We start from the raw sequence: 13,830 nt of genomic DNA, 5'->3' as shown, positions 1-13,830 counted from the left end.
ACCTACTGGGAAAGAGAATCCCAGAGATTGTACACTCAGACATTGTGTGCCAGAAATCTCCACACCTCCACTTGAAATGAGTGTCCCCTTATTTTACAGCAATCGCCCTTTGTCCAAGGCTCTCTCACTGATGAGGAGAGATACCCTTTCAAGTTGCTCAGCAGGTACCCTACTTAGCCTCCTCACGATTGTACGTGAATATATTGTCTCACCTCTGCTGCTCAGTAGCTTCCTCTTGCTTTGTACTATTGTCAGTCATGCAAGTCCCAGGTGGAGACTCAGGAATACCATCACACTCAGATGTAGAAGGAATCTTCATTGCTGCTTCTATAACAATTTTGTTAGCCTTGAACTGAACCACTGAACCTGGAGATTGGTGGACCACTCTCAGTCTGGCCTCCACCCTTTGACATGTTTGGCATGAGTGACCCTACCAAGAGCCAAAGCATAAACTCCTGACTCCAGCCAGCATAGCTCTCCAGATCATTGAGACTTACAAGCCTCTAAATCAAGACAAGGTTATGATCCTCTTGGACAATTGCTTTCTGGGCAGTGTCTTAAGATGGATGACTCCAGCCATTATCAATACTCTTAGAGATTGTCCACCTGGTGTGTGGTCGCAAAACCAGGATTTGTGATAAGCACATGCTGGTCACATCCACCACTTGCTTCCAAGGCCTTACGTGACGCTGTGTCATGGTCCGGTCCGTGAAGTCCGCATTCCGGTTCACGGTCCGGTCCGTGGACTCAGGACTCTGGGTCTTCCAGCTGTCCCTTGTTTGAGTTAATCATTGGCACCCGATTTCCATCCTTGGGCTTGCAATATAAGTAGCCTTGGGATTGAGTGTGGGCTGCTGGTTTGTCTTGTCAGCCCCCCTTGGAGCAACCTGCTGATGAAACCATTTGTGATCTCTAGGCCTGGTTGGAGGACCACTGCTTCATGGAGCCTTGTTGCCACTTGTTGGAGTAATCTTTGTGGTATGGATTCAACTGTTTCCCAGGCCAGCTGAGTGGCTGTCAGCCACTCCGAGCTAGGTAGGGATCCGACTGTTTCTGTAGCCAGCTGAGGTTGCTGGCTGAACTGAGTCTTGGAGCTACCCTGGAGCAGAGATGGAACTGTCTGTTGTTCTTTGGTGTTTGTCTCCTCTTGGCCTTGCCTCTGTGGGGTAAGTCAGGCCGTCTTGCCGTTGCTCTACAGGGGGACATGTCTTGTATTTGCCTCTGTTGGGTAAGTCTGGCCGTCCTGCCATTACCCAACAGGTGGACCTGTCCCACCTTGGTGTGGAGAAGTTGAGTCCTGGCTTGTCTTAGGATAAGTCCTGGCTCTATGTCTAGGTTCTGTCCTGTCTCATGTTAGTGTTGTGTTAAAGGTGAGTCCTGGCTTGTCGAAGGATAAGTCCCAGCTCTATGTTGATGTTTGGTTCCCAAGTCTGTCTCTGAGCTCCAAGAACCTCAGCCTTGAGGATCCCGCAGCCAAGCTCCAAGACCCCAAGCTTCGAGGATCTCAAGCCAAGCTCAAGACCCAAGACCCCAAGCCTTGAAGATCCCAAGCCAAGCTCAAGACCCAAGACCCCAAGCCTCGAGGATCCCAAGCCAAGCTCCAAGACCCCAAGCCTCGAGGATCCAAGCCAAGCTCAAGACCCAAGACCCCAAGCCTTGAAGATCCCAAGCCAAGCTCAAGACCCAAGACCCCAAGCCTCAAGGATCCCAAGCCAAGCTCCAAGACCCCAAGCCTCAAGGATCCAAGCCAGCTCAAGACCCAAGACCCCAAGCCTCAAGGATCCCAAGCCAAGCTCAAGACCCAGGACCCCAAGCCTCAAGGATCCCAAGCCAAACTCAAGACCCAAGACCCCAAGCCTCGAGGATCCCAAGCCAAGCTCAAGACCCAAGCCTCAAGGATCCCAAGCCAAGCTCAAGACCCAAGACCCCAAGCCTCAAGGATCCCAAGCCAAGCTCAAGACCCAAGACCCCAAGCCTCGAGGATTCCAAGCCAAGCTCAAGACCCAAGACCCCAAGCCTCGAGGATCCCAAGCCAAGCTCCAAGAACCCAAGCCTCGAGGATCCCAAGCCAAGCGCAAGACCCAAGACCCCAGCCTGCAGCCAAGCTCAAAACCCAAGACCCCAAGCCTCGAGGATCCCACGCCAAGCTCAAGACACAAGACCCCAAGCTTCGAGGATCCAAGCCAAGCTCAAGACCCAAGACCCCAGCCACAAGACATGTCATGTCCTTGCCTGGTTCTGGGGTCCGAGCCTGAGGCAGGACCCACATTCTGGGTCCTTGTCCAGTCTTGGGCTTGGAGTCCAAGCCTTGTCTTGTCTCCAAGCTCAGGTCTCTATACCCCAGCCATGCCCTGTCCTGAAGCCATGTTATGTTCTTGCCTGGTTCCGGGGTCCGAGCCCCAGGCAAGACCCAGATTCTGGGTCCTTGTCCAGTCTTGGGCTTGGAGTCCAAACCTTGTCTCCTAGTCCATGGTTCCTAGTCCTGGTCCCGCTTTCCCTAACCCAACTCTGCATTCTTGTCCCTGCTCCTTGCCTGAATCCTGTCACGTCCCTACTATAGTCAAGTCCTGTTCCTTGTACTTCAGTGTCTGTGTCTCGCATTTGGGTCCATTCCCAGCACTCCCTTTGTGACACGCTGATCGGCGAGGCAGGGGATAGTTTGTGCTAAGCAGGTGCTAACAGAGGAAAACAGGTGACCTGCAGGCTGACAGAGGGAAAGAACACCCTATACCTCCTTTGGTAGAGACATATCTCCACCCGACCACCCTGTATATCCACCCTGGTAGATCATCCCAGGAATCACCCTGTTGGTCCTCATCTGGGCTGCCTCCAGTGTTACCCTTATCGTTTCTTTTAGCTCAGGGACCAAAACCGTGCACAGAATTCCAGGTGCAATGGTAACAACAGCAGCCCATTTCTAATCTCCACTGCTTCTGCAGTAAAGGGCAATGAGCCTCCCTCTCATTTTGTTTTACAGCTGCAAGGACCAAATATTGCTCCAAGTAGGAAATTGTTACATGGCCTGAAAACTGTGCAGCATTTAAAATTTTTTAAATGTGACATGCATACCATGAATATTTGGAATGAAAAACCACATACTGTTGATTTTATTTATTAATTAAAGGGTATAATGAAATTCAGTACCACAAATAACATCTTTCAAGTTTAATAACTTTTTCTCATCTGTCTTTATTACAAATCCATTGTCTAACAACACCATCCAGATTAGAAAACTACAGCACAGAAACAGGCCCATCAGTCCACCTGGACCATAGCCCCCATACCTCTCCCATCCAACTTTTCTCACATGTTCAAATCGTAATCCCATCAACCACTTCCACTGGCAGTTTGCTCTACACTCACCACCCTCTGAATGAAGAAGTTTCCCTTCAAACATTTCACCTTTCACCCTTAAACGATTGCCTCTAGTTAGAATCTCACCCAACTGCAGTGGAAAAAGCCTGCTTGCATTTACGCATATATACCCTCACATTTTTGTATATCTCTATCAAATCTCCCCTCAGTCTTCTCAGTTCAGATGAAAGATACATCTTTATCCTCATTAGATTATTCAAATATTCCACTTCTGGTCTGTTTCTGGATTTAAGACTGAATCCATGTTCACAGTCAGCACCAGAAGCTTGAAATGTTTTTAAGATGTTTACAAAAATTGTCATTCTTCAAATTTTACATTTCTAAGTATGTAGTTCAACATATCACTGAACATTGTAATTGATTTTCTTAATTTCTCAGAAGCGAAAATTTGAAATCACAGTATTGATATTTTTGAGGCAACACTTTTGTTGTGGTTTGTATTAGTAGCTGAATACTTTTTGTCAGCCATGAAAGTTTATCTTTTCCAAATTGAAAATTTGTAGAGTTTGCAATAGTAACAGGGTCAAAGCTTGCCATTCTCTTAACTCATCATCAGGAAATCTATTATCCAACTGATTACACACTCATAGAATGAATCGAATAATAGGTGCAGCCTGGATGTCAGAACAGGTAGATCTTTTACATTGTCACTCCAATGAAGAGTATTGTCTGATTGTAACTTGTTAATTTTTGCTTTTACAAACTGCAGTGTTTCAATTGTATTGAAACAGGCATTCTGAAGGAATTTACAAAGAGATGCCAGATCTTCTCAAACAACATTATAGACTTATAAGTTCAGATCAAACAAAGCACATGAGGAGTATAATGAAGCCAGAAAAGAACTAAAGGGAATTAAGAAAGCCAGGAATGTCCTTGGCAAGTAGGACTAAGGTCAATCCCAAGGCATTCTATACATACATTGTGTAGGAAGATTACTAGGAAGAGGACGGGAATCACTCAGGCAGTTGCTTGGATGCAGAGAATGTGAGTGAGGTACTTAATGGTATTTACCAAGGAAAAAGATGGAGGTCCAGGAGGTTGGTGCTGAGTGTATAAATACGTTAGGGCATTTAGAGGTCAAGGAGGAGGGAGTGTTGGGTTTCTTATTCCCCAGGGCTTGATGGAATTTACCCACAGTTATTGAAGGAGGGTCAAGTAACAAGATTGGTTGGCCCTTGACCAGTGTTTTTGTGTCCTCTCTAGCCACAGGTGATGTTCTGAAGGATTAGCGAATGGCTAATGTTGTACCTCTATTTAAGAAGGGACCAAAGGAAATTCATGGAAACTATAAACTAGTGAGTGTTAAGTCAGTTGCAGGGAAGTTGCTGGAGAAAATCATAAGAATATGATATATGAGCACCATGGCCAAATTAGGGAAAATTAGTATGACTTTGTGCATGACAGGTCATGCCTTATCAACGATTGTGTTTTTTGACAAGGTGATGAGAAAGGCTGATGAGGGAGGAGCAGTGGATATTGCCTACATGGATTTTAGTACGGCGTTTGACAAAGTCTCTCATGGGAGGCTAATCCATAAGATTAAGATACATGGGATTTGCGCTAATTGTCTGCTTGGATTCAGAACAGGCTTGCGCAGAGAGGTCAGAGGTTAGTGCTTGAAAGCACTTACTTGAGGTGGAGGTCTGTAATTAGTAGAGTACTTCAGGGATTTATGCTGGGACCTCTGCTGTTTGTTATGTATATAAATGACCTTGGTGAAAGTGTAGATGGGTAGGTTAGTAAATTTGTGGATGATACCAAGATTGGTACAGTTGTGGATAATTTAGAAGACTGGTGAAGAATACAGCATGATGTAGATCAGTTGAAGATATGGGCTGAGAAATGGCATATGGGGTTTAAACCAGATAAATGTGAGGTGTTGCACTTCAGTAGGACAAATGCATGGAGATAGTAAACTCTAAAGGCAAGGTCCTTAACAGGGTTGCTGAGCAGAGAGATCTTGGGATCCAAGTTCATAGCTCCTTGAAAGTGGCTACACAATTCAAGGTGGTTAAAAAGGCATATGGAATGCTTGCTTTTATTAGTTGAGTCATTGAGTTCAGAAGACAAGAGGTTATGTTGCAACTTTATGAAACTCTGGTTAGGCCACATCTGAACTATTGCATACAATTCTGGTTGTCCCACTATAGGAAAGATGTTGAAGCATCGGAGAGAGTGCAGAAGAGGTTTACCAGGATGCTGCCTGGTTTAGAGGCGATGTGCTATTTCAATAGACTGGATAAACTTGGGTCATTTTCTCTGGAGTGCCGGAGGCTGAGAGGAGAACTGATCAAGGTTTACAAGATTATGGGAGTTATAGATAGAGTCAACAGAGAGTATCTATTTCCCAGGGTTACAATGTCTAATACCAGAGGGCATGCATTGAAGGTGAGAGGGGGATGTGAGGGGTAAGTTTTTTACTCAGAGAATTGTGGATGCCTGGAATGCACTGCCTGGTATGGTGGTAGGGGCAAATACATTAAGGCTTTTAAGAGACATTTGGATAGGCACATGGATGTGAGGAAAATGGAGGGATATGGACATGGTGTAAGTAAAGGACATTAGTGTTTGGGTGTATTTGATTTGATTTGATTTATAGTTGGTTTGACACATCATTGTGTGCTGTGCTCTGCTGTTTTATCACTGCTTCTTATAGGTTCCTTTACTATCTCTAATCATACCCAGTTCATTACACAACAACCAATCCAGAGCTGCTGATTCCCTAGTGGGCTCAACTACAAGCTACTCCAAAATCCAAAATGCCATCTTGGAGGCATTCCACAAATTCTCTCTCCTGAGATCCAGCATCAATTTGATTTTTCCCAATCTATCTGCATATTGAAGTACCCATAACAAACGTAACATTGGCTTTTTAACATACCTTTTCTATCTCTGCTGGAATTTGAAGACCACTCTGACTACTATTCAGAGGCCTGTAAATAACCCACATCAGGCTCTTAGAACCTTGCAGTTTCTTAACTGTACCCACAAGGATTCTACATATTCCAACCTTATATCAGCTCTTTCCAAAGATTTTGATTTAATTTTTACCAGCAGAGCCACATGTCCTGCTGCCAACCTGCCTGTCCTTTCAATAAGTTGTTTCTCCAAGGATATTACGCTCTCAACTACTATCATCTTTTAGCCATGACTCTGATACCCCAAACGTTATATATGTCAATCTGTAACTGCGTTACAAGGTCATCTGCCTTATTCTGTAACTGCGTTCAGGACCTTCAGTCCTGTATTTGTTACCCTTTTCAATTTTCTCTCCCATTTATACTGCAACCCGTTCCACTGACTGCGATTTTTCCTGATCATCTGACTGTCTCACAATACACGACCTCTGCTTGTAAATCTTCAGCCCGATCATTCCAGTTTCCATTCCTTCATACCTTCCCCAGAAGAGTTCCCAATGGTCCATAAATCTGAAACCACCAGTTCCTCAGCCACTCATTCATCTGCCAAATCATCCCATTCTTACTCTCACTGGTGCTTAGCACATGCAGTAAACCAGATGTTGTTACCCTGAAGGTCCTGCTTTTTAGCTTTCTACCGAGCTCTCTAAATTCTCATTTTAGGACCTCCTTTCTTTTCCTTCCTATGTCATTTGTACCAACATGCACTAAGACACCTGGCTGCTCACCCTCCCCCAATACAAGATGTCTCTGACCCTGACACCTAGGAGGCAACATCTGGGTCCCTCTATTGCGTCCAAAGACTCTCCTATCTACTCCTCCAGCTATGGAATTTCTTATCATCGCTGCACTCCTCTTCTGTCCCCTTCACTACAGAGCCACAGTGGCAGTCTCAGAGCCACAGACCTGGTTGCTGCAGCTGCCCACCCCTAACAGTATCCAACATGGTATACTTGTTATTAAGGGGAACAGCCACAGGCATACTCTGTACCAGCTGCCTATTTTCCTCTCTGACCATCACCATTTCAAATATTCAGATGTCCATTTATTATTAAAGTATTCGACTCTAAAATTCTTCTTCTTCAGATAGCCATGAAACCAACAAAAAAAAGAATGGCAACAGGATCATCAACTCCAAAATGGAGACACCTCTTTCTCCCTTATTAGGGAGAAAGAAAGCCTGTGGTATGTCAAATACCAGGTGAATGAGTAGTCTTTAGAGTACTGCAAGTCTGTGTCTTTGCTGTTGCTTTGCTGCACGCTGGAGTGCTCGGTGGTGGGTACCGATGCTTTTTTTCTGCTGGTGGTGGGAGGAGGGATCGTTGACTGCTGCCGCTAATGCGCGGTAGGGTAGGGGAGATGGGGAGAACTTTGGGGTTCTAACATTTAACTGTCATTCATTCTTTGGGGGCACTCCTGTGTTTTCCTGGATGGTTGTGAAGAAAAAGCATTTCAGGATGTATATTGTATACATTTCTCAACAGTAAATGTAACTTTGAAACTTTTGAAATCTCTCCTACCCTGCACAAAAAAAAAGAATAAGTTCGGGCAAAAACACAGAATATAGAAAACTATAATTCCATAACACCATAAGATATAGGAACAGAGTTAGGCCATTTGGCCCATCCAGTCTGCTCTGTCTTTTCATCATGGTTGATCCAAATTTCCTCTCAGCCTCATTCTGCCTTCTTCCAGTATCCCCTCATGCCCTGATCAATCAAAAATCTATCAACCACTGCCTTAAATATACATTAAAACACCGTCCACAGCTGCTTGTGGCAAAGAATTCTACAGATTCACCATTATCTAGCTGAAGAAATTCCTTCTCATCATTCTAAAAGGACGCCCCTCTGAGGCTGTGTCCTTAGTCTTAGGCTCTCCCACCATAGGAAACATCCTCTCCACATCCACTCTATCAAGGCCCTTCATCATTTGATCAGTTTCAATGAGGTCAGCCGTCATTCTTCTGAATTCCAGTGAAGCCATCGAACGCTTTTCATATGACAAGCCATTCAACCCTGAAATAATTTTCATGAACCTCCTTCGAACCCTCTCCAACTTCATCACATCCTTTCAAAGATATTGCTAACAGTACTCCCAAGCGAGGACTCACCAGTGCTTTATAAAGTCTCAATAGACTGAATAAGACTAAAAAAAAGTCCATAGTCCAAATCCAAATCCATATCCGAAACACAGAAAATCTCAGTAACATTCTCCGGTCACAACAGCAGACCACACAGTCTCCCCTCTCAGTCAGCGGTGCAATCCCACCAGTGATCAAAAGGCAGCAGCCAGTGCTCACCTTCCGCATTCGCCTCAATGTTTCAACCTCCCTCATCGCTTTAATCAGCGAAATGGAGTTGAACATCGGTTCACGTTGCCCTCAGCCTTCACACCACAAGACTCATGTTGGCTGTCTCTTGGAATCCTCTCAGAGACAGAAAACCACTGAATCACCCAAACAGTCTCCAAACCGCAAATAACAGGCTTCAACAGTTCCAGAAACAAATTCAAGATGAAAAACCAACATAAAAGGCATAAGAGAAGTGGAGTAGTTATGTGGTCTATCCAAAATACTGACCATGGGACTGTTGTACGCAAATACCATCTTGACCGAAAGTCCTCATCTACCTCCTGCAAACTACCTCACTGTAGCTCCTATCTAGTCAACCAGTTGCAGCTCGAGTTCTTTAATGCATTCTCTGAGGAGCTGTAGCTAGGTCACCTGGTGCAGATGTGGTTATCAGGGAGGCTGAAGATATCTGAGAATTCCAACATCTCAAAGAACAAAACACTGCCCTTGGAGCTATTCTTATGGCAATAACTATACACTTACAGATGAAGAATGAGCAAGAAGAAGCTGACCAGATACTAACATGCCTATTATAGCCCATGCCTGTTGAGCCAAAGCCAAATGTCTCCCTACTCTAATACTGCCACACTCCAACAATGGCTGCTTCGCTTGCCTGCTGATCTCCTCCAGCATTTTATGTGTATTGCTTAAGATTTACAGTGACTGCAGAATCTCTTGTGTATCTGTTTACTTTTCTCTGTTTTTGGTTAGTAAATGTTTTCTCATCAGACCGTTGCATTTTGTAGTGCACATAAGACCATGAGATGTAGGAGCAGAATTGGGCCATTCAGCACATTGAGACTGCTCTGCCATTCCATCATGCTGATTTATTATCTGCTACCTCCTCCCTGTAACCTTTGACACCCTGACTAATCAGGAGCCTATCAACCTCCACTCTGAATATACGTAATGACTTGATATACTTAATATACCTAATCACCATCAGGGCTGGATTTAGTAGGGCCAGGGCCCTTGGGCCGGAGGTCCTGATGGGCCCCTGCCGACACCGTAAAATGCTGCTGTACCGAGTGAAAAAAGGCAAGAACAAGAGCAAAGATCGTACTGGTCTAAATATCAAAGCTGTGGACAAAGACATTGGTTTAGTACAATACGTAGGCTATAAACTTACAGGCGTTAAGAGGGAGGACAGAAAGTAATGCAGGTTCGTAGTTTGTAGGACAGCATCTAAAGCACTCAAAAATTGACCTCCGCTTAGTTGGCTTAGTAAAGTTATGAGAGAGACGAAGTATGATGTACCCAATCTTAAATCTTTATTTAGCTATTGCTGCACATACCATAGGCCTTATTTCTCAAATAATGCCAAAGCATTTTTATCTAGATATTTTTCTCAACTGTGTGTTCTGAGAAATTAAAATGGAAATGAGAGGCAAAAAGGCCAAGAGAGATGGCACTATGGCAAACTAGGAAACTTGACAATACTCCAACAATCTTCTTGAAAGGTGAGTTCTAGTACATACTAACCTATTGCTGTGCTGTGTGGCTTGCAGAGTAAAGACCACTTATTGGTAGACACACTCTGACTCGAACTGTTTTTGCAATTCTGTATCTATTCTTCCACTGTCAGACGCTAGTGTAATGTAGGCCAGTATCATTTTTCTGTGGTGTTCGCTATTTTCATGCTCTCCTATGCACTCAGTGGTATGTTTCCAGTTGCTAAAGCCAGTTTCGAAGGTGGACTGACAATTACCATCACTGAAGATGCGGCATGCAAAACAAAACACACAGCCGGTGGAAGGGGAATATAAGAGCCATTGCCTTGATATGTACTCACCATTTACGAGCTTGCGTTTGAAGTGAAATTTGGAGAAAAAACATCTCTACTGTTTGTATAGTCGTTCCAAAGCTTTGATATCCACATCCTTATTCTGGCAGGACTCCAGCCCTTTCTTAGCCCAGTACGCTCTGTTACGTACCCCATAACTGGGTTGCCAAACCAGTAGAAATGGATCACTCAGTTGGAGTCTGGATTACTGGAACTAAGAAAGTTTTTATTAAAGAAATAAGCAACACAGTACTCTAATCAAAAGGATAATAAATACAACAGTTCAGCAATGATAAACACACATGTACACAGAAGTAGGATAATAGGATCAATCAAGCTCTATCGTCGTCTAGGGGTAAATGACCAGTTTCAAAGTGACGCAAAGTTCAGTTCAATTGAGTTCAGTTCAGTTCACAGTAATCACTGCCGTGCCAGTGGACGGGGGGGGGGGGGGGCGCGGAGGAGAGAGAGAGGGTGAAAGCAAATGAATATTCAAAACGGCCTCCACACAGACCTTCGATATTCCTCGCAGTCAGTTTTTGGGAGAGCCCTTTGTAATGTCTTCTGAGGTCACCGACTGTGACCCCTCCGTTTCAGATACGATCGTTCCTCTGCAGTGAACCTGGCACCCAGGCAAGGGCAGACACACACCAGGTTCCCGCCGATCGTACCTTTCCACCCTATGCGTCTATGGCTTGGTCCCGCGACCAGCCCTTCAAAAACTCCCACCGACTTGTGGGAGGTGCACCGCTTCCAGGGTCTCGTTACCTCATGGTGTCGTGTGTGTCCTGCCTTAGCGAACCTGTCCCTTTTTATCCCCCTGCTGGGGTATCGCCTGTCCATCACACTTCAAACAGTTCAGGGTTCAAAAAGGAGCCGATCTTGACAGTTCTCAGACCGGTGTCTCCTTCTGTTAAACTCTCTCGTCTCTTCATTAACATTTCCAAATGCTGCTCCATTGTCTTCCTTATCTCTCTTTCTCCTGAAGACAGGTGGCAGATCAACTGCTGATCCCACTGGTGCCAGCACAGGACAGTTAACATCTTAGTCTATGTGTACTTTTTGTAACCCTCTTTCGTCACAGCTTGAACTGAATCATCTAACGTTTCCTTTCCCCAGCGAGCAGGATCAGTGCTGTAAGGATCCTCAGTAGCGGTAACGTTAACATTACTGGCGCCCCCACTTGGTTGTTCGGAAGCCTCTGTGGTTGGGAATCCCAAAATCATGCTCTCTGCCTCTTCAATGTTAGCTGCTGACTGTGGCAAGGACAGTGGTCCTGTGCTAATGCTGGTGCTAGCGCTAGCTGTTGAACAAGTCTCCATTTGTCCACCGGTCTCAGACTGTGACAAAAGCGATGGTACTGCTGCATCATCAAGACCAGGTTTAAAAAATTCTGTCAATTTCAATGTCTTTTTTAATGGTTCTTTCTCAGGGTCCTCATTTTCTTGTTTCTTTTTTCTTTTCTGTGCTCCACACTCATTTTTTTTGTCTGCCATGATGATAGTTACCTATTTTGGGCCCCTCTGCAGCTCTGGCCGCTGGGCTGCAGCCCAGCCTAGCCCTGCCCTGACCACCACAACCATCCATGATGATCTGTTCCGTGGATTCACCCCCTCTGGCTGGAGAAGTCCCTCCTCATCTCTATTATAGAGGAAATTCTTTCTATTCCAAGACTGTGCCCGCTGGTCTTAGACTCCCCCAGTATTGAAAGCATCCTCTCAACATCTAGTCTGTGTAGGTCTTTCAATATTCAAAGGGTTTCAGTGAGATCCCATTACTATTCTTTAAGACTACAGTGAATACAGGCCCAGAGCTGTCAAACACTCTTCATATATTCTAATGAAGAATCTTTGCCCAAAATGTTGACTGTTTTTTCCTCTCCATTGATGTTGCCTGACCTGCTGAGTTCTTCTGGCATTTTGTATGTATTATGCTTCATACACTCACCCTTTCATTCCTTGGACAGTTCTCGTGACCCTCCTCTGGACCCTCTTCAAATCTAGCAATTCTTTCTTAGATAAAGGGGCTCACAACTACTTTCCATGCTCCAAGTGTGGTCTGACCGGTGCCTTGTAGAGCTTCAGCACTGCATCCTTGCTTTTATATTCTAGTCCTCTTGAACTGAATGCTAACATTGTCATAGTCCAGTCCGTGAAATCCACATTCCTGTTCACGGTCCGGTCCGTGGACTCTGGATTCCAGGTACTCCAGCTGTCCCTCATTTGGTTGATTTAATCATAGGCATCTGATTCCCATCTTTGGGCTTAGAATATAAGTAGCCTTGGGGTTGAGTGTGGGCTGCTGGTTTGTCTTGTCAGTTCCCCTTGGAGCAACCTGCTGATGGAAGGCTAGTGAAACCATTCATGATCTCTAGGCTTGGATGGAGGACCACTGCTTCATGGAGCCTTGTTGCCACTCATTGGAGTAGTCTTTGTGGTATGGATTTGGCTGTTTCCTGGGCCAGCTGAGTGGCCATCAGCCACTCTGAGCTAGGTAGGGATCCGGCTGTTTCCATAGCCAGTGGAGGTTGCTGGCTGTAACTGTGACTCGGAGTAATCCTGAAGCAGAGATGGAACTGTCTGTTGTTCTTTGGTGTTTGTCTCTTCTTGTCCTCTCCTCCGCGGGTTAAGTCAGGCTGTTTTGCCGTTGCCCTGTGGGGGGACATGTCTTTTCTTGTCTCTGCCTCTGTTGGGTAAATCCAGCTGTACTGCCGTTACCCAACAGGTGGACCTGTCCCACCTTGGTGTGGAGAGGTTGAGTCCTGGCTTGTCTAAGTATAAGTCCCGGCTCTATGTCTATGTCCTGTCTCATGTTGGTGTCATGTTAACGATGAGTCCTGGCTTTTCGAAGGACAAGTCCTGGCTCTATTTTGATGTTCAGTTCCCAATCGGTCTCTCAGCTCCAGCCTCTGCATTTCAAGACAAGGATCCTGCAGCCAAGCTCCAAGAACCCAAGCCTTGAGGATTTGGCAGCCAAGCTCCAAGAAACCAAACCTCGAGGATCCTGCAACCAGTTTCCAAGAACCCAAGCCTCGAGGATCCAGCAGCCAAGCTCCAAGAACCCAAGCCTCGAGGATTCCCCAGCCAAGCTCCAAGAACCCAAGCCTCGAGGATTCCCCAGCCAAGTTCCAAGAACCCAAGCCGCGAGGATTCCCCAGCCAAGCTCCAAGAACCCAAGCCTCGAGGATCCCGCAGCCAAGTTCCAAGAACCCAAGCCTCGAGGATCCCACAGCCAAGCTCCAAGAACCCAAGCATCGAGGATCCCGCAGCCAAACTCCAAGAACACTAGCCTGAAGTCCCCAGCCTGCAGCCAAGCTCAAGACCCAAGAATCCAGCCTCAAGTCTCAAAAGCAAAGACCCCAGCCTGTCTCCAAGCTCAGGCCTCTAGACCCCAGCCACGTC

At 45.6% G+C, this 13,830-nt stretch overlaps 1 pseudogene; it reads left to right on the top strand.

Moving 5' to 3' along the window:
- The window catches only part of LOC140204660 (uncharacterized), an 83,971-nt pseudogene that overhangs the window by 25,401 nt on the left and 44,740 nt on the right, over positions 1-13,830 (top strand).

This window comes from Mobula birostris, chromosome 11, assembly GCF_030028105.1.
Source record: "Mobula birostris isolate sMobBir1 chromosome 11, sMobBir1.hap1, whole genome shotgun sequence".
Lineage (NCBI taxonomy): Eukaryota > Metazoa > Chordata > Chondrichthyes > Myliobatiformes > Myliobatidae > Mobula > Mobula birostris.
The sequence above is the reverse complement of the archived record's forward strand: the minus strand, read 5'-3'. Positions and strand labels throughout refer to the sequence as shown.